Genomic DNA, 24754 nt, shown 5'->3' on the forward strand with positions numbered 1-24754 from the left:
TATATCCCGCTTACAGTTTCACTCAACACTTGCAGCTCTCTGGCGCCCCCCTTACTCTCAGTTCAGATTAGGTACTGCAGCTAGGGTAATTAGTCGCCAGAAAGGCTGCCTGTTATGTACTGGCTATTGGGCGCGCTGCAGCGACGCGATAACTACTCCCACTCAGGCAGGAACAATAATTATCAAGCCGCAGTCGCTACAGTGAAACCCAAAAGCCTGCACAGTACACGGTATCACTGCCACCAGCCTCGATTAAACGGGTCCGAAGCAAACCCCAAAACAGTAGCGTACTTTCCCTTCAAGAGACAGGGTACGTTTTTAGAGCAGGGAGAAATAACTGGCATGAAATAATATACCCATAAAGTTTATGCAGTGTTTATCAAAATATTTTACAAAGATGTTACAAATGAGACAATTGCAAATATGTACCAGGTAATTATAAAAATAAAAGGATTAAATGAAGAAAAGGTAACACTCACATATTCTCAGATCATTGCATTGCAGGCAACAGGCTAGGAGAGCTTTCCATCTATCCCAGTGCATTTGCACTCGCAGTCTGGTCGCTTCAGGTAAAAACTCACAACTCCCCCCCTGGAAGCCTGCCAGCAACTTTATAACCTACAGCCTGTGACCTCACAGAAAGGGCTGGTTTTTCCAACCCCTCCTACTTCTTCAGTATTACTCACTGGGCATTAAATATATCTGATGCCCGTAACTTCGCTACAGAACATAAAATAATCGCACCATACCCATCATTCATCTCGTAGTATCGTGGGCATTCCGATGAGATCAAATATGTCCTATTTGTCCCGCACACTGACAGAGAAATCCCTACCTCTGTACCAGATGGAGCTAGAAACCTGTGTTTCGAGTGAGGGGTAGATCCATCGAGGAAAAATAAGAATATATATTTTCGTGTCCATAACTTAAACGGTTTGCATAATATCTTCCAAAAACAGAACAAAGAACTTCCATGCGTTCTAGAAGTTTCTCTACCAGTTCCTGCTAACACAAATTTCCCTTGCAGCTATGCCAGTCGTAAATACCTTTCGTCAATAAAACTCCCCCACAAGGCAAGCTCTTCTACACAGTTAGAAACACAGGGAAGGAAAGAGAACCAGAGAGGGGGGGGGTTTAGCCCCCGCATGCTAGCAAGAAAACTAACTTATGATTTTTCATACCATATCGTGACAGGTCCTTATACCCGCTTCAGACTGTGCGGCGTCAGCTGATCCCTTATCGCATGCCACGGCCATGAAGCCGCACAGTCTGAAGAAGGCGGAAGGAGATGAGGGACAGGCGAACTGATGCGCTGCTTATGCCCATCAATCACACCCTCGCAGTCCCAATAAATAAGACACCGAGGGGCGTTGTGTGGGTCAGGGCGGCCGCAGAGGCGCAGGCAGCCAAACAATGATGCCAGAAGACGGGCAGCGCTACCAAGGGGGTTGCAGCGTGTCATTACAAAGGAAAGTCACACCACCGGGACGGTTAAATGGTCACACAGAGGACACATTTCAGACGTGTTTTCAGTTCCACATGTGCAAGGAATATACGTTTATGAGCCACCTTGCACACATGCAGCATTACCGCTGTACAAGGTGGCCTTAAAAACGTACAAACGCCTGGGGGAGGGGGGACAGGTTCCCTTCAATTTCAGTTCTTGTGTCTGCGTGGCTTTTGCAGGACACGATGCCGGCTGCACAGCAGGGGAACAGCTGGCGGTGCTGAACCCCACTGACACATTGGCTGGTGTTTTTCTCTGTGCAGCTAGCAGTACCGGGCCCCAACTGGCGGTGTTAGAGCCCGGGGTCAGCAGGAGGAGGAGAGGGAGCAGAGTTTAGGCCGAAGCCTGCACTGGCGGCAGCTTTGGGTCTGTTGTGTCTGCGTGGCAGTTGCAGGACACGTTGCCGGCTGCACAGCAGGGGAACAGCTGGCGGTGCTGAACCCCACTGACACATTGACTGGTGTTTTTCTCTGTGCAGCTAGCAGTACCGGGCCCCAACTGGCAGTGTTGGAGCCCGGGCTCTGCAGGGGGAGCAGAGTGTAGGCCGAAGCCTAATTGAACCAATTTCAAAGGTAACCTTTAACCCCCCCTCAGGGGTTACAAAGTAGAAGAGCCACAGCTTATGCAGCAGTAGTGCTGCACAAGTCAAAGGTTGCTCTTTTAATTTTGCTCCTTGCACACGCTGAATGAAACACGTATAACATTTAGCCCTTTATACAGTCAAACTGTGTTGGAGGCGCGAGTTCCCTTTGTAATGAGACGCAGCACAGATGTCAAGAATCCCACCTTGGTGCTGGGTGCAGCCTCCTGAGCGTTGTTATTTGCTGTACAGGAGTCTGCGCTGTCGTGTTATCCCCTGGCCTAGCGCTGTTAGCGCTGCCCATCTTCTGACATCATTTAATGTCGGCCGGTGCGGTTCGCGATGACCATGAATCCCAGCCCCGCAGTGTCTTAACAGTGTTAAAACACTGCGGGGCTGGGATTCATGGCCTGGCGCAGCACATATGTTCGCCTCTCACACTCGGGTCCTTACACCCGCTTCAGACTGTGCGGCGTCAGCTGATCCCTTATCGCATGCCACGGCCATGAAGCCGCACAGTCTGAAGAAGGCGGAAGGAGATGAGGGACAGGCGAACTGATGCACTGCTCATGCCCATCAATCACACCCTCGCAGTCCCAATAAATAAGACACCGAGGGGCGTTGTGTAGGTCAGGGCGGCCGCAGAGGCGCAGGCAGCCAAACAATGATGCCAGAAGACGGGCAGCGCTACCAAGGGGGTTGCAGCGTGTCATTACAAAGGAAAGTCACACCACCGGGACGGTTAAATGGTCACACAGAGGACACATTTTAGACGTGTTTTCAGTTCCACATGTGCGAGGAGAATACGTTTATGAGCCACCTTGCACACATGCAGCATTACCGCTGTACAAGGTGGCCTTAAAAACGTACAAACGCCTGGGGGAGGGGGGACAGGTTCCCTTCAATTTCAGTTCTTGTGTCTGCGTGGCTTTTGCAGGACACGATGCCGGCTGCACAGCAGGGGAACAGCTGGCGGTGCTGAACCCCACTGACACATTGGCTGGTGTTTTTCTCTGTGCAGCTAGCAGTACCGGGCCCCAACTGGCAGTGTTAGAGCCCAGGGTCAGCAGGAGGAGGAGAGGGAGCAGAGTGTAGGCCGAAGCCTGCACTGGCGGCAGCTTTGGGTCTGTTGTGTCTGCGTGGCTTTTGCAGGACACGATGCCGGCTGCACAGCAGGGGAACAGCTGGCGGTGCTGAACCCCACTGACACATTGGCTGGTGTTTTTCTCTGTGCAGCTAGCAGTACCGGGCCCCAACTGACGGTGTTGGAGCCCGGGCTCTGCAGGGGGAGCAGAGTGTAGGCCGAAGCCTAATTGAACCAATTTCAAAGGTAACCTTTAACCCCCCCTCAGGGGTTACAAAGTAGAAGAGCCACAGCTTATGCAGCAGTAGTGCTGCACAAGTCAAAGGTTGCTCTTTTAATTTTGCTCCTTGCACACGCTGAAAGGAACACGTATAACATTTAGGCCCTTACACAGTCAAAAAGATTTTGAGGCATGAGTTCCCTTCGTAAAGAGACGCAGTACAGCTGGCAAAAATGCCACCTTGGTGCTTTGCGCGGCCTCCTGAGCATCGTTATTTGTTGCACAGGAGTCTGCGCTTTTGTGTTATCCCTTGGCCTTGCGCTGTTAGCGCTGACCATCCTCTGACATCATGTTATGTCGGCTGTTGCGGTTTGCGATGACCATGAATCCCAGCCCCCCAGTGTCTTAACATTGTTAAAACACTGCGGGGCTGGGATTCATGGCCTGGCGCAGTACATATGTTCACCTCTCGCTTGGGTTCTTACACCCGCTTCAGACTATGCGGCGTCAGCTGATCCCTTATCGCATGCCACGGCCATGAAGACGCACAGTCCGAAGAAGGCGGAAGGAGATGAGGGACAGGCGAAGAAATGCACCGTTCATGCCCATCAATCACACCCTCGCAGTCCAAATAAATAAGACACCGAGGGGCGTTGTGTGGGGCAAGGCGGCCGCAGAGGCGCAGGCAGCCAAACAATGATGCCAGAAGACGGGCAGCGCTACCAAGGAGCTTGTTGCGTGTCAATACAAAGGAAAATCACACCTGAGGGACGTTTTAATGGTCGCAGAGGACTCATTTTTAGACGTGTTCACTTCAACATGGGCAAGGAGAATAAGTTTCTGAGCCACCTTGCACACATGCAGCATTACTGTCGTACAAGGTGGCTGTAAAACGTAAAAACGCCTGGGGGAGGGGGGACAGGTTTCCTTCAATTTCAGTTCTTGTGTCTGCGTGGCTGTTGCAGGACACGTTGCCGGCTACACAGCAGGGGAACAGCTGGCGGTGCTGAACCCCACTGACACATTGGCTGGTGTTTTTCTCTGTGCAGCTAGCAGTACCGGGCCCCAACTGGCGGGGTTAGAGCCCAGGGTCAGCAGGAGGAGGAGAGGGAGCAGAGTGTAGGCCGAAGCCTGCACTGGAGCAAGTTGAAAGGGAAACTTTAACCCCCCCCCCCAGGCGTTTGTAGCTGAAAGAGCCATCGTGTACAGCACTAATGCTGGAAAAGGTAAACTTAGCTCTTTTAATTATGGTCCTTGCACATGCTGAACCTAACACTTATAAAAAGTGTCCCCTCCTACCGTGATACCGTCCGGTAGGTGGAACTTTCCTTTGTGATGTGACGCAGCACAGCCGTCATTCTTACCCCCTTGGCGCCGTGCGCCGCCTCCTCAGCGTTGTTTGAATCAGTCCCGGAGCCTGCGCTGTTAGGTTAGCCCTTGGCCATGCACACATTTTGCGCTGCCCGTCTTCTGACATCATTTGGTGTCAGGCTGGCTGTGCCTGTGCGGCCGCGCAGCCATCCTGACACCAAATGATGTCAGAAGACGGGCAGCGCTAAGTGTGCCTGGCCAAGGGATAACTTAACAGCGCAGGCTCCGGGACGGAATCAAACAACGCTGAGGAGCCGGGGCACGGCACCAAGGGGGTAGGAATGATGGCTGTGCTGCGTCATATTACGAAGGAAAGTCCCACCTCCGGGACGGTCACACGGTATCAGGGGACACATTTTATAAGTGTTAAGTTCTGCGTGTGCAAGGAGCTAAACAAAAATAGCTACCTTTTCCTTGTGCAGCATTACTGCTGTACAAGGTGGCTCTTTCAGTAACAAACGCCTTGGGGGGGGGGGGGGACAGGTTCCCTTACATTTCAGTTGTTGTGTCAGCGTGGCGGTCGCAGGACACATTGCCGGCTACACAGCTGGGGATCAGCTGACGTTACTGAAACCCAATAACAGTGGGTCGTATGTTTTGACTGTGCAGACGGCACTTCTGAGCCTCAACTGGCGGTGTTGGAGCCCAGGAATTTAAGTTCAGGTGGTAGAAAGATGAACACAACAGGAGACCTGGATACTGTAGACAGTCACCTAATTATTTAATCAGGAAGAGGAGTGGCAAATTCCTGCGAGATCCAGGCCTTGTTCATTTTCAGGAAAGTAAGCCGGTCAACGTTATCGGAGGATAGTCGCATGCGACGGTCAGTTAGTACACCACCTGCAGCACTAAAGACACGTTCCGATAATACACTGGCCGCAGGGCAAGACAGCACCTCCAATGCATACTGGCTTAGCTCTGGCCATGTATCCAGCTTTGAGACCCAAAACTTGAAAGGGGAAGAGCCATCTGGGAGTACAGCAAGAGGGCAAGACATGTAGTCTGTCACCATCTGACGGAACCGTTGCCTCCTGCTGACTGGAGCCGTCTGTGATGGTGTAGACTTTTGTGGCGGGCACAGAAAACTGTGCCACAGTTGGGCCATACTGGTCTTGCCTTGGGCAGAGGCACTGCTTCTGCTCCCTCTTTGTGCAGAGCCTCCACCACTGCCTGGACGCACTGAGCTGCTTTGGAATGCACTAGCAGCACTTCTCTCAGTTGGAATGGAGAAGATGATGGAATTGACCAGTGTGTCTTGGTACTCCCGCATTTTTCGCTCCCGGTTCAACGGTGTGATGAGGCTTTCTACGTTGTCCCGGTAGCGAGGATCGAGGAGGGTGAACACCCAATAATCAGACATGTTGAGAATGTGGGCGATGCGGCGGTCGTTTCTCAGGCACTGCAGCATGTAATCCACCATGTGCTGCAGACTGCCAACTGCCCAAGAAACGCTGTCCCCTGCTGGAGGCGTGATCTCTGCCCGCTCGTCATCACCCCACCCTCGCTGTACACACTGAGTACTGGACAATTGTGTAACTCCCTCCTCTGGACGGATGTCTTCCTCCTCCATTGACTCCTCCTCATCCTCCTCACAAACTGTCCCCTGCCTACGCGTTTGTGAGGAACCACGTAGCGCTGACTGTCCAGAAGATGATGGAAATGCTGAATCCTCATCCTCCACCTCTTCCACAACATCATCCCTTAGCGCTTGCAGTGATTTTTCAAGCAGGCAGATAAGGGGGACAGTCATGCTGACTAGTGCATCATCTGCACTCGCCATCCGCGTGGAATAATCAAAGGGACGCAAAACCTGGCAGACGTCATTCATAGTGGCCCACTCTGTGGTTGTGAAGTCTGTACGGCGCTGACTGCGACTTCTTTGCGCCTGAAGCAGCTGGTACTCCATTACAGCTTGCTGCTGCTCACACAACCGCTCCAACATATGTAACGTGGAATTCCACCTGGTAGGTAGGTCACATATGATGCGATGTTCCGGCAGGCGGTGTCGGCGCTGCAGAGCCGCAATGCGCGCTTTTGCCGTGCTGGAACGCCGCAAGTGAGCACACTCTAGGCGGACCTTGTGCAGCAGTGCATCAAGATCCGGATAGTCCCTCAGAAAACTCTGCACGACCAAATTGAGCACATGTGCCAGACATGGGATGTGAGTGAGGTTGCCGAGGCCCAGAGCTGCCACCAGATTTCGGCCATTATCACACACTACCATGCCTGGCTGGAGATTCGCTGGCACAAACCACACATCGCTCTCCTGCTTGATGGCATTCCAGAGCTCCTGCGCTGTGTGGCTTCGATTCCCCAAATAAATTAATTTCAAGACGGCCTGTTGACGTTTGGCCACGGCTGTGCTCATGTCGGTCGTAACAGGTACACGTTCATCACGGGTCCATGTGGAGGTGGACTGTGATGGCTCCTGCAGCGATGATTCTGAGGAACTGGTGTAGGAGGAGGAGTCAATGCGTACAGAATGGATTCCTGCAATCCTTGGAGTGGGCAGGACACGTCCTGCGCCACTCGCACGGTCTGTACCCGGCTCAACGACATTAACCCAATGGGCAGTGAGGGAAAGGTATCGCCCCTGTCCATGTTGACTTGTCCACGCATCGGTGGTGAGGTGGACCTTGCTACTGACGGCGTTCAGTAGCGCGTGTTTTATGTGTCCCTCCACATGCTTGTGCAGGGCAGGGACGGCTTGCCTGCTGAAGTAAAAGCGGCTGGGCACATTGTACTGTGGGACTGCCAATGACATCAAGTCACGGAAGCTGTCAGTCTCCACCAGCCTGAATGACAGCATTTCCAGTGACAGAAGTTTGGCAATGCCTGCAGTCAGAGCCTGTGCTCGTGGGTGGTTTGACGAGAAAGGCCGCCTTTTCTCCCATGCCTGTACTACCGATGGCTGTAGACTGGGCTGGGAGTGTGTGGATGACTGGGAAAGTGGTGCTGCGGGTGGAATTACAGCGGGTCTCTGGACAACAGGGCCAGAGGTTCTTCCACGGCGATCCTGGGAGGAAGCCGAACCAGCTGCGTGTGAGCTGGAGGAAGAGGCAACACGAGCTGAAGAGGTGGTAGCTGCCGCTGTTGGTTGGCCTAGCTCTTCAGTGTGTTTTTCTAACTCCGCCGCGTGCCTGTTGCGCACATGTTTCCGGTATTGAGGTTGCTGACATTTCGACCTCTTTTTACTTTGTGATGACACACCTTGCATTTGACATAGCAAATGTCATCTGCAACTGTGTCAAAAAAGGACCAGGCACTGCAAGTCTTGGGAGCGCCCTTTTTGGCTTTTGGAAGAGACATGCTCCTAACGGGTGCCAAAGCGGAGGCTGCAGGATCCGCAGTCTTCCCCCTCCCTCTCCCTCTTTGGGCCGTACGGGGAATCTCTTCCTCAGAGCTGCTCCCACCACCTTCCTGTCCCTCACGCCAAGATGGGTCAAGGACCTCATCATCTACACTACCCTCTGCCCCCAACTGCTCCTCCTGGGTAGTCTCAGCAGCAGAGCACGCACCAGTAAGTGGCACCTGAGTGTCATCATCAGCTGATGCGGCCTGCGATGTGGTGAACGGAGCCACTGGCCCACCCGCCTCTTCAGAGGAAGAGAGAAAAAGCTGTTGGGCATCACTGCACCCTGCCTCTTCTTCCATTTCTCCAATGCTGCTTGGCTGGCCCCCTGTTTCCAAGCCAAGAGATTCAGAGAACAGAAGTAGAGACGGCTCCTGTCCTGGGCTCTCTGTCTGCCTGGGCAATTTGGCAGGTGGTGAAGAGACAGATGGCTGCTCTCCAGTGCTCTGTGTCTGAGAGGATGTGGCACTAATTGAAGTTGATGCATTAGCTGCCATCCATCCGACAACGGCTTCAATTTGTTCTTCACGCAGCAGCGGTGTACGGCGCTCTGCCACAAAGCTGCGCATGAATGACTGTTCCCTTGTGAAAGTGGGTGCTGATGAGTCACCGGTGCCCGCAGCAGGCACAGAATCCCCACGTCCCCTCCCTGCTTCGCGCCCACGCCCACGCCCACGTGCCTTACTCACTGCCTTCTTCATCTTGGTTGACTGATAAAGATAAGCAGAAAAGTACTAACGGATTTGTGTGCTTATTCCTGAACAACTCCTCCTAACAGGTATAAGAAACACTAATTTTCTAAAGTGTGGACTAGACTTTAATATGAGCTAATGTGGCCTACACAAATGTAAAGTGGTGTCACTGGTGTGTTTGGTGAACTTTATTATTTATTTATTTTTTGGGGGCTGAACTGACAACAGATAGAGCTGCAGTCACACAGAGACCGTGCAGACAGACGTAAACGGCGCTGCAAGGCCCCAAAACCCTCCTCTACGTTATCCTATGTAGTGTTTTTCCACAAGTTAGCTGGAGACGGGTGGAAAGACACTAATAGGAATTTTTTGAAAAAATGTGCAGCAGCCTGCACTACTTAAAACAAAATGAAAATTAATTTGGCGGTATGACGCAGTGAAGAACCCTGAGCTGGAGACAACCAGGCTATGGCTGCTCACAGACTACAGGGCGAGCTGCAGTCACACGGAGACCGTGCAGACAGCCGTAAACGGCGCTGCAAGGCCCAAAAACCCTCCTCTACGTTATCCTATGTAGTGTTTTTCCACAAATTAGCTGGAGACGGGTGGAAAGACACTAATAGGATTTTTTTGAATAAATTAGCAGCAGACTACACTACTTGAAAAAAAAAAAAAAAAAAGGACAGTATGAGGCAATGAACCACCCTCCCTGAACTGAATACAACCAGCTATGGATGGCCTATGTGGCTGCACTCAGACTAGAGAGTGGGCTGCACTCACACACACACACAGACCTTGCAGATCGCTGTGAAAACAGCGCTACAAGGCAAAAGCAAGGTGAATAGTAGGTGAACACAGCGGTTGCTAAATTAGCCTTTGGAAAGCACAAAGAAGCAAATCGCTATCTCTAAACTGGCCCTCAGTCAGCAAACAGCGTCCTGTCACTAACTGAATTCACAGCAGAGTGATCGCAAAATGGCGCCAGCGACTTTTAAACTGCATCATGACATCATTTCAGCAGCCAATCACAGCCATGCCAGTAGTTTCATGCCCTCCATGCTGAACAGGATGTGCCCACACTTGAAATCATTCTCATTGGCTGAATTTGTGCATTTTGAATCTGGGAACTTCCGATTCCGGTATCCGATACGCGGCAAGTATCGGAATACCGGTATCGGAATTCCGATACCGCAAGTATCGGCCGATACCCGATACTTGCGGTATCGGAATGCTCAACACTAGTTGTGGTTTAAAGGCTTGAAGCTCCGAAAGAGTCATCAAGGAGCCATCTATAAGCACTTGGTCAATCGGTATTGGTAGATCAGATAGGTTATAAGTAACATTGGCAGGGTCTTTAGGTAATTTAGGGAGAATAGGACCCGTTACATCTTGAAGTGTTAAAATTGGGGATAAAGGGGAGTAGATTTAAGAAATTCTGTCCTCCATAATTTAAGAGTAGCCAAGCAGATCTCCTTTGTTACTAAACAGGGTAGACTAATATAATAATAATGAAGAAGGACCATAGATCTCAAAGGGGCAGGGGCTACATGTTCTTCAAGAGAGAGCCATAATTTGTTCGGGGGATTCCTGATCCAGTCCACTATTCTAGTGAGCATTGCTGCTCTGTAATATTTAACCCCTTAGTGACAGAGCCAATTTTGTACTTAATGACCGAGCCAATTATTACAATTCTGACCACTGTCACTTTATGAGGTTATAACTCTGCAACACTTTAACAGATCCTGCTGATTCTGAGATTGTTTTTTTCGTGACATATTGTACTTCATGTTAGTGGTAACATTTCTTCGATATTACTTGCGATTATTTATGAAAAAACGGAAATATGGCGAAAATTTTTAACATTTTGCAATTTTCAAATTTTGTATTTGCAAAATACTTAATAAGTAACATTTCCCACAGGTCAACTTTACATCAGCACACTTTTGGAAACAAATTTTTTTTTTGTTAGGGAGTTATAAGGGTTAAAAGTTGACCAGCAATTTCTCATTTTTACAACACCATTTTTTTTTAGGGACCACATCACATTTGAAGTCATTTTGAGGGGTCTATATGACAGAAAATAACCAAGTGTGACACCATTCTAAAAACTGCACCCCTCAAGGTGCTCAAAACCACATACAAGAAGTTTATTAACCCTTTACGTGCTTCACAGGAACTGAAACAATGTGGAAGGAAAAAAATGAACATTTAACTTTTTTTTGCAAACATTTTAATTCAGAACCATTTTTTTTATTTTCACAAGTGTAAAAACAGAAATTTAACCATACATTTTGTTGTTCAATTTCTCCTGAGTACGTCGATACCCCATATGTGGCAGTAAACCACTGTTTGGGCGCACCGCAGAGCTTGGAAGAGAAGGAGTGCCGTTTTACTTTTTCAATGTACAATTGGTTGGAATTGAGATTGGACGCCATGTCGCGTTTGGAGAGCCCCTGATGTGCCTAAACAGTGGAAACCCCCCACAAGTGACCCCATTTTGGAAACTAGACCCCTTAAAGAACTTAACTAGATGTGTGGTGAGCACTTTAAACCCCCAGGTGCTTCACAGAAGTTTATAAAGTAGAGCCATGAAAATAAAAATCACATTTTTTCTACCAAAATGATAGTTTTGCCCCCAAAATTTTATTTTTACAAGGGTAACAGGAGAAATTAGATAACAAAAGTTGATGTGCAATTTCTCCTGAGTACGTCGATACCCCATATGTGGGGGTAAACCACTGTTTGGGCGCTCTGCAGAGCTTGGAAGAGAAGGAGTGCCGTTTTACTTTTTCAATGTAGAATTGGCTGGAATTGAGATCGGACACCATGTCGCGTTTGGAGAGCCCCTGATGTGCCTAAACAGTGGAAACCTCCCACAAGTGACACCATTTTGGAAACTAGACCTCTTAAGGAACTTATCTAGATGTGTGGTGAGCACTTTAAACCACCAGGTGCTTCACAGAAATTTATAACGTAGAGCCGTGAAAATAAAAAATCCTTTTTTTTAACTCAAATATGATTTTTTAGCCTGCAATTTTTTTTCTCAAGGGTAACAGGAGACATTGGACCCCAAAATCTGTTGACCAGTTTGTCCTGTGTACTCTGATACCCCATATGTGGGGGGGCACTGTTTGGGCACTCATAGAGGCTCTGAAGGGAAGGAGCGCCGCTTGGAATGTAGACTTTGATGGGATGTTCTGCGGGCGTCATGTTGCATTTGCAGAGCTCCTGATGTACCTAAACAGTAGAAACCCCCACAAGTGACCCCATTTTGGAAACTAGACACCCCCAAAGAGCTTATCTAGATGTGTGGTGAGCACTTACAACCCCCAACTGTTTCACAGAAGTTTATAATGTAGAGCCATGAAAATAAAAAAAAGTATATTTTTTCCACAAAAATGATCTTTTCACCCCCAAATTTTTACTTTCACAAGGGTAACAGGGGGAATTGGACCACAAAATGTATTGATCAATTTATGCTGAGTAGGCTGATACCCCATATGTGGGGGTAAACCACTGTTTCAGCACATGGCAGAGCTTGGAAGGGAAGGAGCGCCGTTTTGGAATGCAGACTTTGATAGAATGGTCTGTGGGCGTTATATTGCGTTTTCAGAGCCCCTGATGTACCTAAACAATAGAAACCCCCCACAAGTGACCCCATTTTCGAAACTAGACCCCCAAGGAACTTATCTAGATCTGTGGTGAGAACTTTGAATGCCCAAGTGCTTCACAGAAGTTTATAATGCAGAGTCGTGAAAATAATTTTTTTTTTCCACAAAAAAGATTTTTTAGCCCCCAAGTTTTTATTTTCACAAGGGTTACAAGAGAAATTGGACCCCAAAAGTTGTTGTCCAATTTGTCCTGAGTACACTGATACCCCATGTGTGGGGGAGACCACTGTTTGTGTGCACGGCAGAGCTCGGAAGGGAAGGAGCGCCGTTTTGGAATGCAGACTTTGATAGAATGGTCTGCGGGCGTTATGTTGCGTTTGCAGAGCCCCCGATGTACCTAAACAGTAGAAAACCCCCACAAGTGACCCAGTTTTAGAAACTAGACCCCCCAAGGAACTTGATGTTTTGTGAGAACTTTGAATGCCCAAGTGCTTCACAGAAGTTTATAATGCAGAGTCGTGAAAATAAAAAAATAAAAAAATTTCCACAAAAAAGATTTTTTAGCCCCCAAATTTTTATTTTCACAAGGGTAACAAGAGAAATTGGACGCCAAAAGTTGTTGTCCAATTTGTCCTGAGTACACTGATACCCCATGTGTGGGGGGGACCACTGTTTGGGCGCATGGCAGAGCTCGAAAGGGAATGAGCGCCGTTTTGGAATGCAGACTTTGATAGAATGGTCTGTGGGCGTTATGTTGCGTTTGCAGAGCCCCTGATGTACCTAAACAGTAGAAACCCCCCACAAGGGACCCCTTCTTGGAAACTAGACCCCCCAAGGAACTTATCTAGATGTGTGATGAGAACTTTGAATGCCCAAGTGCTTCACAGAAGTTTATAATGCAGAGTCGTGAAAATAAAAGATATTTTTTTTCCACAAAAAAGATTTTTTAACCCCCAAGTTTTTATTTTCACAAGGGTAACAGGAGAAATTGGACCCCAAAAGTTGTTATGCAATTTATCCTGAGTATGCTGATGCCCCATATGTGGGGGTAAACCACTGTTTGGGCGCACAGCAGAGCTCAGAAGGGAGGGAGCACGATCTGACTTTTTGAGCTCAAAATTGGCTGTGGCGTTTAGAGACCCCCTGATGTATCTAAACAGTGGAAACCCCCCAATTCTAACTCCAACCCTAACCCCAACACACCCCTAACCCTAATCCCAACCCGATCCATAATCCTAATCACAACCCTAACGATAATCACAACCCTAACCCCAAAACAACCCTAATCCCAACCCTAACCATAACCCTAATCAGAACCCTAAATACAACACACCCCTAATCCTAATCTCAACCCTAACTTCAAACCTAACCCTAATCCCAATACACCCCTAACCCTAATCCCAACCCTAACCTTAACCCTAATCCCAAACCTAACACTAATCCCAAACGTAACCCTAATGCCAACCCTAATCCAAACCCTAACCCTAACTTTAGCCGCAACCCTAGTCCTAACTTTAGCCCCAACCCTAGCCCTAACTTTAGCCCCAACCCTAACCCTAACTTTAGCCCCAACCCTAGTCCTAACCCTAACCATACATTTAGCCCCAACCCTAACCCTAGCCCTAACTTTAGCCCCAACCCTAACTTTAACCCTAGCCCTAACTTTAGCCCCAACCCTAACCCTAGCCCTACCCCTAAATTTAGCCCCAACCCTAACCCTAAATTTAGCCCCAACCCTAACTCTAAATTTAGCCCCAACCCTAACCCTAACCCTAAATTTAGCCCCAACCCTTACCCTAAATTTAGCCCCAACTCCTCTAGCTGCCGGCTGACAGATCATGGCGGGCGCACTGCGCATGCGCCCACCATTTTCTTACCGGAGGAAGAAGCCGGCGGCCAGGAGGGGACACAGGAGGACCGAGGGACACCAGTAAGTATAACAGGGTCCCCAAATCCCCCTATTTCTCTGTCCTCAGATGTGCGATCACATCAGAGGACAGAGAATTACACATCACTTTTTTTTTTTTTGTGGTCGCCGTAACAGTTAATTACCGGCGAGCACACAACAGGGGTCGGTAAAAACCGACCCCGATCATGTTCTTTGGGGTAAAGTAGTTCGTATAAGTCTTTAAAAAAGGACAAAAATGTATCAATGATCTGGCTATATTGTTGGGTAACAAGGCCGGTTTTAGTTTTAATTTGGTGGATAAATGTACGGGATTGACGTTTTTAAATCAGGGAAAGCATAAGTTTAGAAGCCTTATCACCATGGGCAAAAATCTTATTCTTCCAAGAGATGTATTGTTTGGAAGATCGCTTATTTAAGAGCTCTTTGAGAGATTGTCGTTTTTCCATAAGTTGGATAAGCGTGGCTTGTGTTAGCTCTTTTTTGTGGAGAGCATCCAAGGCGACTATGTCACTTCATAGAGACTGCATTTCCTGCTTCCTCTGCTTGTTCAGATAAGAAGCTATTGAAATGAATACACCATGAATTGTGGCCTTGTGTGCCTCCCACAAAACAGTGGGATTAACGTCTGGGATAGAATTAATTTTAAAAAATTCCTGGAGAGATTCACATATTCGAGCTTTTATGTCCTCACATTGTAGCAGTGATTCATTAAGCCGCCATGTTCTAAAGTGGGAATAGGGCTTATGAAATTCCAGATTCACCAATACTATAGAATGATCAGAATGAAGAGCGGCGATTATATCGTCTCTTGAAGTAGTAGATAGAATGGATCTAGAGGCCAAAATGTAATCTAAGCGGTGGTAAGAGTAATGTGGATGGGAATAGTAAGTGAAATCGATATCTGATGGGTGTTGATATCTCCATACATCAATTAATTCTAGAGAATGGAGGAGAGTTTTAAGTCGGGCCAAATCTTGTAGAGTAAGGCTGGTTTCACATTTGCGGTTGTGTCCACAGCATTTCTACCGCATATATCTGCATGCGTTGTGTATTCCTATATTTAACATTAGGGACGCATGCGTTTTTGAATTTTCGCGTTTTGCCGCGTTTGACGACGCATGCGTCGTTTCGTTGTTTGCGGCTTGGCGCGGAAATGCAACATGTAGTAATTTTTAGAGGCGTCAATTTGCCGCCTGGAAACACATGCGATCAACTGCGCAAGGATTGTGGCAAAATAACGCATTGCTGTCTATATGAACGCATGCGTTCACAAGCACATGCGTTTGCTTGCGTTTGTGACCGCATGCGTTGCACCAGAGAAAAACATGTCTAGACACTAATTAGTCACCCCCCACATACAAGGTGATAAAGGGAGGGAGTGGACATTTGCAGGTCATGGCAGACGCGGTACTGTATAAGGTGCGCGTCTCTGACTGGGGAGCACCTAGATAGAGCAGCACGGAAAGGTTGTCAGTGCCAGTTCCCCCCTGGCATCATTTCCCCCCCCCTAGTGATGCACTAATTAGAAGACCCCCGGCCGGCCAGTGGTCACTAGAGGGGAGGGGTCCTGCGGCCACTCCTACAGGGGTTAAATCCAGGTGTCCGGCCGGGAACTTTCTCTTTTCCTCCCGGCGGACACCTGGAAGCTTTTGTCCCACCCTCCCTCCCCTTTTTTAAAGGCTAAAGATGGTACTAACCTGCGGGATGATGTAAATTTGTAAATGCGATTGGAACATTTTACGTTAAAAAAAAAAAAAAAAAAAATGTATATACGTATGTGATATAACTAACCCTAGTAACCTTTATTAAGTCACAGCGGAAGAATCGGAGGAGGGCAAAGGTCGTAGCCGCTCGTTGGGCCAATTTCCCTGTCAATCACGGACAGGAGCTCGGCGCGAGCGGCCGTTACGATATGTAATTGCCCTTTCTCTGCTTATTTAATTAATAAACTGTGACCGACCTGTTCAACCCACCTAGGACTGTGTGTGTTTCAGTACGGGATTGATGGCAGGGGGGAAGGCACTGGTTACGACACCCAGGTCTCCACAGTCCTACTCAGCAGACAGCCAAGCAGAGCAGACAGACCACAGCACCTTGGAGTAAACAAGCCTCTGAACAATGTGAGTATATCCTAGCCAATGCCTTTATTTTCTATTTTCTGTCTCTACATGTCCTAATTTCTTGCATTTCTTTCTTTCTGCATGCATCAGAATATCTTCTGCTTCTTCTTCTGATGAGGAGTTTCGTCCTGGGCCGTCGGAAGTCGAGCATGTCAGTGAGGTGAGTACTTGCCTCGTCAGATTGGTAAGTATTCACAGTCACATCTACACATGGGACAATTTGAATTTTTCATTTTTTTAGCGCTCTTCTTCAACTGCGGCACAGACTGGGAGGAGCAGCGGATTCAAGGTCGGGGGGAAAGACGGTACGTATACAAGGCTGACTGTTTACTGTATCCTTAGTGTAATATTCTTGAATCTTCTTTTCTTTCCATTCCTATTTCTTAACTTTTTTCTTCTGGAATCCTTTTGTATGTTGACTTTCCTATTCATGCCATTTCTCAGCATCTTTTTTCTTTTTTTTCCTTATGTTAATTCACTAAACTTTAATGACTTTATTTAATTTTTAGGTTCCACAACGGGAGGATGACCTAATTGAAAATGACCTCCTCATCTCCCTGGTCCAGGAGCGAGTGCCGTTGTGGGACACCCGGGATCCACTGCACTCAAACAACGTCATGATCCGGCGCCTATGGAATGAGGTGACCAAAGAGATGTGGAATGGCTGGGACAACGCCCCGACTCGGGTCCGAAATGCATTTGGTAAGTATTGCACTGCAGTGTGAAGCAGCAGAGACCTTGGCCATGCTCACTCGACTGTGTGTGATGAAAGAAACTCTCAGGAGTTTCTGTCATCACACACAGTTGTGTGAGCACGGCCAAAAGTCCCTTTTCGGACCATAAATTTTTTTTTATTTTTTTTAACAGTGGCCAAAGTCAAAACACATTGGCGATCGATGAAGGACCGCTTCAACAAGGACCTGCGTCAAGAGAGCCGTGTTCCCAGTGGTTCAGGAGCAAGAATCAGAAGATACAAATACTATCGAGTTCTGGCATTTTTAAGACCGGTCCTTGCCCAGAGAATGTAAGTATTTATCATGTGCATTAGGTTGTATTGTATTGCCATAGGCTGCCGTCACACTAGCAGTATTTGGTCAGTATTTTACATCAGTATTTGTAAGCCAAAACCAGGAGTGGAACAAATAGAGGAAAAGTATAATAGAAACATATTCTCCACTTCTGCATTTATCACCCACTCCTGGTTTTGGCTTACAAATACTGATGTAAAATACTGACCAAATACTGCTAGTGTGACAGCAGCCTTAATCTGTATTTTTCTATTCCACAGGATTTTGCGGCTGGTTAATTTTTGGTATTAATTTTCTTTTTCCTTTTTTCACAGCACATGGAGCACAACTGTTGGCCCAGGTTCTGGAGCGGTCCTTAATCCGACAGCCACGGACCCGTCCCAGCCATCCAGCAGCGCTGCAGCAAGTGGGTCTTCCACACTAACTGGAGACCAGGGAGCTGGTCCATCAGGTCTTCCCCTTTCGCAGTCCTCTTCCACTGCCCCTTTTTTTGGGGGCTCCTCCCGGCAGCGGCAGAGGGCATCGGACAGGTCACACATGCCCGAGTTTTTGTACTTGAGCTCGGTTTTATACGAAGCAATCAAGGCTTTGGGTGATCGAATGGATATTTCACATAACCTCTTGAATGCACATATCCAGGAGGTCACCAAAAGCCTTAACCAAGTGAAAGCCGACCTCCAGAGGCCAGCACATAATTTTTGTAATCAAATTGAGCAGGGCATGTCGGAACACCTTACTCCTGATCTCCAGCTGAGTGTCATGCAGGCCTGCAATTCTGCTTACGTGAAGGCTATGCAGCAGAGTCGGTATTTCCAGCAGACAGTGTCGTCATATCCACCTGTGCCTTCACTGTCACGATTAACCTCAATGCCGGCCTCTGCTGCATACCACTGCATGGCCACCTCTATTCCTAGCACTGCCGGACACCACTACAGCACCATGCTGAGTGCAGTTGGACATCCCACCGCCACCACCATGACAACCGCTGCTCCTGCTTGGACCTCCTCCACTGACACCACAATGCAGCAGGACCCTGGCATGGCCTTCCGTACCACCACCACCACGATGCAGCAAGACCTTGGCATGGCCTTCCGTACCGCCACCACCACGATGCAGCAGGACCCTGACATTGACTTGGGTACTGCCACCACCACGATGCAGCAGGACCCTGGCATGGCCTTACGCTCTACAAGCGCTATGGACTCTGGCATGGCTGCAAGTTCTACGAGCACTATGGACTCTGGCATGGCCTTACGCTCTACGAGCACTATGGACTCTGGCATGGCTGCACGCTCTACGAGCACTATGGACTCTGGCATGGCTGCACGCTCTACGAGCATTATGGACTCTGGCATGGTTCAGCCGGACCCTGAAAGGTCACCCACCACTACACCACGCCATAGGAGCCCACCAAGGCTTCCCGGAACCCGGCAAACCCCCAAAAAATAAAAAATAAAAAACAGAGGACTCTTAGTATTCCTCCCCCTTCACCTCCCAATGTGTCTGTAATGTCAGGTTTGTCTCACCCTTCCAGTGCGTCTCAAGCCTCTCATGTGTCAAGCCCCATCCCCGAACTTCCAGACCCTACTAGTTTCATTGCCCCTTCTCCTGCCACCTCTGCGTCGTCCATGGTTAGCCAGGCCTCAGTGCTTCACACCCCCCGTTTACATCACTCTACCCCAAGCCAGCGCAGTTAAATACATTTTGGGGTACTTAGAAAATGAAAAAAAATTTGATTTGCCCCAATTATGTTTGGTTTATTGTGTCTTCCACCGCCGGCAACACACACTGTGCGCCAAATAAGAAACTTCGCCACACACTTTATTTTTTGGCCACATCATATCTCCAGTAGTTATATAAAAAAAAATACTGCAGTTTTGTGTGTCTTTAGTATAGAGATATGAGGTGGGCCAAAAAATGTATACTTGTATTATCTCCATAATCTCTTCTTTCTGCTTTGTCTGTGACTGGTGTTGCAGTCAGAAGAGAAAATGGCGGACATACAGTGCAGAACTCTACTGAACAGGTCAGGTGTCAAAAAACTAATTAGTTAGGACACCTGACCTGGTGAGTAGAGAACTGCCTTGTATAATGCAGCGCCCCAGAGTCCTGGTCGTTGCAGTACTGATGCTCCGCTGCTAAGGGGAGTGTTGGTACGTCTGATGGCACTGAAGGAGTTCACCTGACCAGGTATCACAGACACCAATACACTTCACAGTCTGGCCTCCAGGGGGAGCTTAGGGTGCTATGTATTAGGCCATTAGGCCACTCCTCACAGTCTGGTAAAACTGGGGGTTAAATAGAAAGTTAGACAGAAAGCTGACTGTGTTGGAACCAGGCAACATCCTGTGGCAGAGGGTGTTGCAGGGGAAGATTCAGGGGGGTCCCTGTCAGGGGTGGGATCCTGACAGAGGCCTAGCGAACAGAAAGAACGTTACGGGACCGCGCCTGCACTTCATTGCGGTGGTACCCCAAGAAAGGACAAGAAGCGAGGTTTATTGTGAAGAGTGAGAAACGAGATCAACACAACAAGGAGATAACACCAGTAGGAGTCGTGCTGTATAAACCGAGGCAACATCCTACTGAGGCGCATAGCCGGTGGCCGGAAATGCCGAGGAAGTATTGAGCTCCAGGCCTTACTTCAAACCTACGGCAGGACAGTCAGTTATAGGCGGGCTGTCTCACCCAAATCACCTAAGCAGACATAGGGGGCAACAGTTGGAGAGGGGCGACTCTAGGGTCCCGGAAGAACTACAGGCCTACCCGTCATACGGGTGCGTCCTAGCCATATCATCTGGGGGATGGAGAAGAACATCAGAATCAGTTGTGAGGGAACTTCAGAAACAGACACAACAGTTGTGAGGACTATTCCGTGGTGCTAAGCAGGGAAGGACTACAATACATAAGCGCTAGAAGGTAGGCACAGATTTACACCTGCAAAGGGAACTCTGGAGGTGCCATCAGGCCGGCCGGTCTCAGACAGCCCTGTTAACCATACTCCGGATTGAGGATCCTGAAGCCTTCAGTAAAGAGGTAAAGAGACTGCAACTTGGTGTCCTCGTTATTCATCGCGACCTGCACCACACCACATCATTCTCAACTTTTACAGGACGCCCCTTAGCAGGGTCACGGACCGGGTCTAGCCACCGTGACAATCCCAGAACCGAGACAGAGAGAGGCTCGGTACCGGCCTTGCGACAGTGGGGGCGCTCCAATAACCTCCATTTTCTCTTCTGTGTACATAATCTATTACACACAAATTGAAGGGACAATGGTGATCACACACGGCATATCTATGCTCACCTGCACAGGTGTCAGAAATAGTGAATTCATGAAGCTTTTATATGTGCATCATGAATTCATTATTTCTGACACCTGACTTGATGAGTATAGATCTCTTTAGTGTGACAGTCATTGTCTCTTCAGTCTGTGTCCAATGGATACAGCAGAACAGAATCAGGATGCAATGACGTCAACAAGCTTACCAATAAAGCAACATGGCTGCCATAACACTAGCAGTATGTGGCCAGTGTTTTATATCAGTATTTGTAAGCCAAAACAAGGAGTGGAACAATTAGAGGTAAATTATGATATTAACATATTAACTAGCACCTCTGCCTTTATCACCCACTCCTGGTTTTGGATTACAAATACTGATATTACATACAAACCAAATAATGCTAGTTTTAGGACAGCCTTGGTTTGTAGAGGAAAAACATAGGAGACACGGTCAACACAACCAAAACTAAAGTTTATTAATGAGAAATATTATTATTATTATTGCAGCAAATTACTGGTACAGATCGAATTACAACAGGACATTTACACAACATTGTCCTGCCATGACACACATCCAATATCTGAATCAAAAAAGGCAGCAAATTGGTCCCGCATGTGACCAACTGCTGCAGTTGACCGCAGCGGGTGATGCTGAAAATCGGGCAGTAGGTGTGCAACTGGTTCATCCAGTTCAATGTTGGGTTGCTCCTTAGCCATTATATAGTTGTGCAGAACCACACAGGCTTTGACCACCTCGTCGACTCTTTCCACTTTTAGATTTATGGCTGTTGCAAGAATGCGCCATTTAGAGACCAGAATGCCAAAGGTACACTCTACTGTTCTTCGGGCCCTGATCAGTCTGTAGTTAAAGATCCTTCTAGTGTGGTTCAAGTCCCGACTGGAATAGGGCTTCAGTAGGTTTTCACACATCTGAAAGGCCTCATCCCCAACCATAACAAATGGTATTGGGGGACCTTGAGTGTTGGGGAGAGGTTGTGGTGGGGGAAAATTGAAATTTTTGCCATACACACGGCGGCCCATATCCGAGTTCTTGAAAGTTTGGGAATCGTTGCTACGGCCAAATGCTCCAATGTCCACGGCGATGAAGCGACAGTTCGCATTAGGTATTGCCATGAGCACAACAGAAAAATATTTTTTATAGTTGAAATACTCCGATCCTGTTCTGTCAGGTTTGATAATGTGGATGTGCTTTCCATCCACCGCTCCTAAACAGTTGGGGAAATCACACACACTCCAGAATTTTTCTGAAATTTCAAGCCACATGTCGACGATGGGTAAGGGTATAAACTCATCCCGGAGTACATTCCACAAAGCCCGACAGGCGTCCACAACTATTCCGGACAGGGTGGATATTCCAAGACGGTATTGGAAGTGGAGGGATGATAAACTCTCTCCGGTTGCCAGAAATCTGTAAGAAAAAGAAACCCCAAAATTACAAACTATTCTATTTATGGTGTGGTTATGCTAAAGAAAGAAAGGAAAATACCCCAAACATACATGTCAGAAAACACAAAATTTGGACTGTCATTGGTTTAGATTTGGAACGTACATTAATGTAACCAGCAGACGTTTCTCCAGTGGAATCGCTCTACGGAGCTGGGTGTCCTATCTCCGTATGGCTCCTTGGACACGAGCAAGCAAATCCCGGAACGAGTCTTGCGACATCCTTGTATATTCGTGGAATTTCTCCGGGTTGGCATTAAGCTTGCCATACAGCGTGTGATAGGCTCCACGGCTCTCACGTAGTTCGATAATGGGGTGTCTCCAAAAACGCCTACGCTGTCTCCTTCTCCATCTTTCGCGATTTCTGTCTTGCTCCCAAGCAAAAGCACAGGCTAGAAACAGCTTTATGCTTAAATCCAGGTTCAAATAAAAGTTCTCCATGCGAAGATCCATTATGACACAGGATACAGGAGCAAAATCTGAAGATTACAGCTGCTCAGGGGTCTATGCACTGTGTTCCAAATTATTATGCAAATAATATTTCCTCATATTTTCTCTAAATTACCTATCTGAATTGCAGTCATTGTTATTTTCCAGTCATCTACTATTCTAGTATAATTGCAATGTTTTGGAACAAACTGCCTATGAAAACAGTATCTTTTTTTTTTAAATAAACACTCAAAATGCATGTTCCAAATTATTATGCACAGCAGAGTTTTCAACCTTTTTTTTTATTTTGACCAAAAAAATGGTCAATTGTGAAGTTATAAGCATTATCAGCTTATTACAAAATGAAATCAAACAGTTTTCAAGTGAAAACTTTATTCTAGGTGATGTTACATTTGCACATAGGACCCCTTGTTCGAAAGAAGCTTCTGAACGCTCTCGTCCATTGAATTTGTCAGTTTTTGGATGGTTTCTGCTTCAATTGTTTTGCATGTGGACAGAATACCCTCCCAGAGCTGTTGCTTAGATGTGAACTGCCTCCCACCATCATAGACACTCCTTTTGATGATGCTCCAGAGGTTCTCAATGGGGTTGAGGTCAGGGGAAGATGGTGGCCACACCATAAGTTTGTCCTCTTTTATGCCCATAGCAGCCAGAGATGCAGATGTCTTTTTTGCAGCATGAGACGGTGCATTATCATGCATGAAAATGATCTTGCTACGGAAAGCACAGTTCTTCCTCTTGAAACATGGCATTAAGTGTTGTTTTAGAAACTCCACATAGATTATGGAGTTCATCTTTACCCCTTCAGGGATCATAAAGGGGCCGACAATCTCTCTCCCCATGATTCCAGGCCAAAACATTACTCCACCTCCTCCTTGTTGGCGCCTTAGCCGTGTTTTCATGGGGTGTCCATCAACCAGCCATCCTCCACTCCATCCACCTGGACCATCGAGCGTTGCACGGCACTCATCAGTGAACAAAAGAGTTTGGAAGCCAGTCTTCATGTATCGTTTGGCCCACTGGAGCCATTTCTGCTTGTGTGCAGTGGATAGAGGTGGTCGACAGGATGGCTTATGCACCTCTGAAGGACCATGCATCTAGTTGTTCTGGGGACGTTGGAGGCACCAGCAGCTTCAAAAACTTGTCTGCTGCTATGACAAGGCATTTTTGCAGCTGCTCTTTTAACATTACGCAATTGCCTGTTGGAAAGAGTCCTCAATTTTTCCTTATCAGCACGCACACGTGTGTGCTGGGAATCAGATACATACTTCTTGATTGTGTGATGATCACGATGAAGTGTCTTGGCAATGTTGATTGTAGTCATGCCTTGACTAGTGTTGAGCGATACCATCCGATACTTGAAAGTATCGGTATCGCATAGTATCGGCCGATACCCGAAAAGTATCGGATATCGCCGATACCGATACCCGATACCAATACAAGTCAATGGGACACCAAGTATCGGAAGGTATCCTGATGGTTCCCAGGGTCTGAAGGAGAGGAAACTCACCTTCAGGCCCTGGGATCCATACTACCGTGTAAAATAAAGAATTAAAATAAAAAATATGGATATACTCACCTCTCCGGAGGCCCCTGGACATCACCGCTGGTAACCGGCAGCCTTCTTTGCTTAAAATGAGCGCGTTTAGGGCCTTCCATGACGTCACGGCTTCTGCACGCAACCAATCAGAAGCCGTGACGTCATGGAAGGCCCTAAATGCGCTCATTTTAAGCAAAGAAGGCTGCCGGTTACCAGTGGTGATGTCCAGGGGTCTCCGGAGAGGTGAGTATATCAATATTTTTTATTTTAATTCTTTATTTTACACAGTAATATGGATCCGATACCGATTCCCGATACCACAAAAGTATCGGATCTCGGTATCGGAATTCCAATACCGCAAGTATCGGCCGATACTTGCGGTATCGGAATGCTCAACACTAGCCTTGACCTAAATACTCCACAATTTGTTGCTTCTCAGCAGCCAACACATCTGTTGTGAGCTCTGTTTTTGGGCTCCCTCTTGTGGTCACAAGTGGTACTGTGTGAGTGCTGTCTTTGGGCTCCCTCTGGTGGCTCTTTGTGTCAT

Source organism: Ranitomeya variabilis, chromosome 2 (genome assembly GCF_051348905.1).
Source record: "Ranitomeya variabilis isolate aRanVar5 chromosome 2, aRanVar5.hap1, whole genome shotgun sequence".
NCBI classification, from domain to species: Eukaryota; Metazoa; Chordata; class Amphibia; order Anura; family Dendrobatidae; genus Ranitomeya; species Ranitomeya variabilis.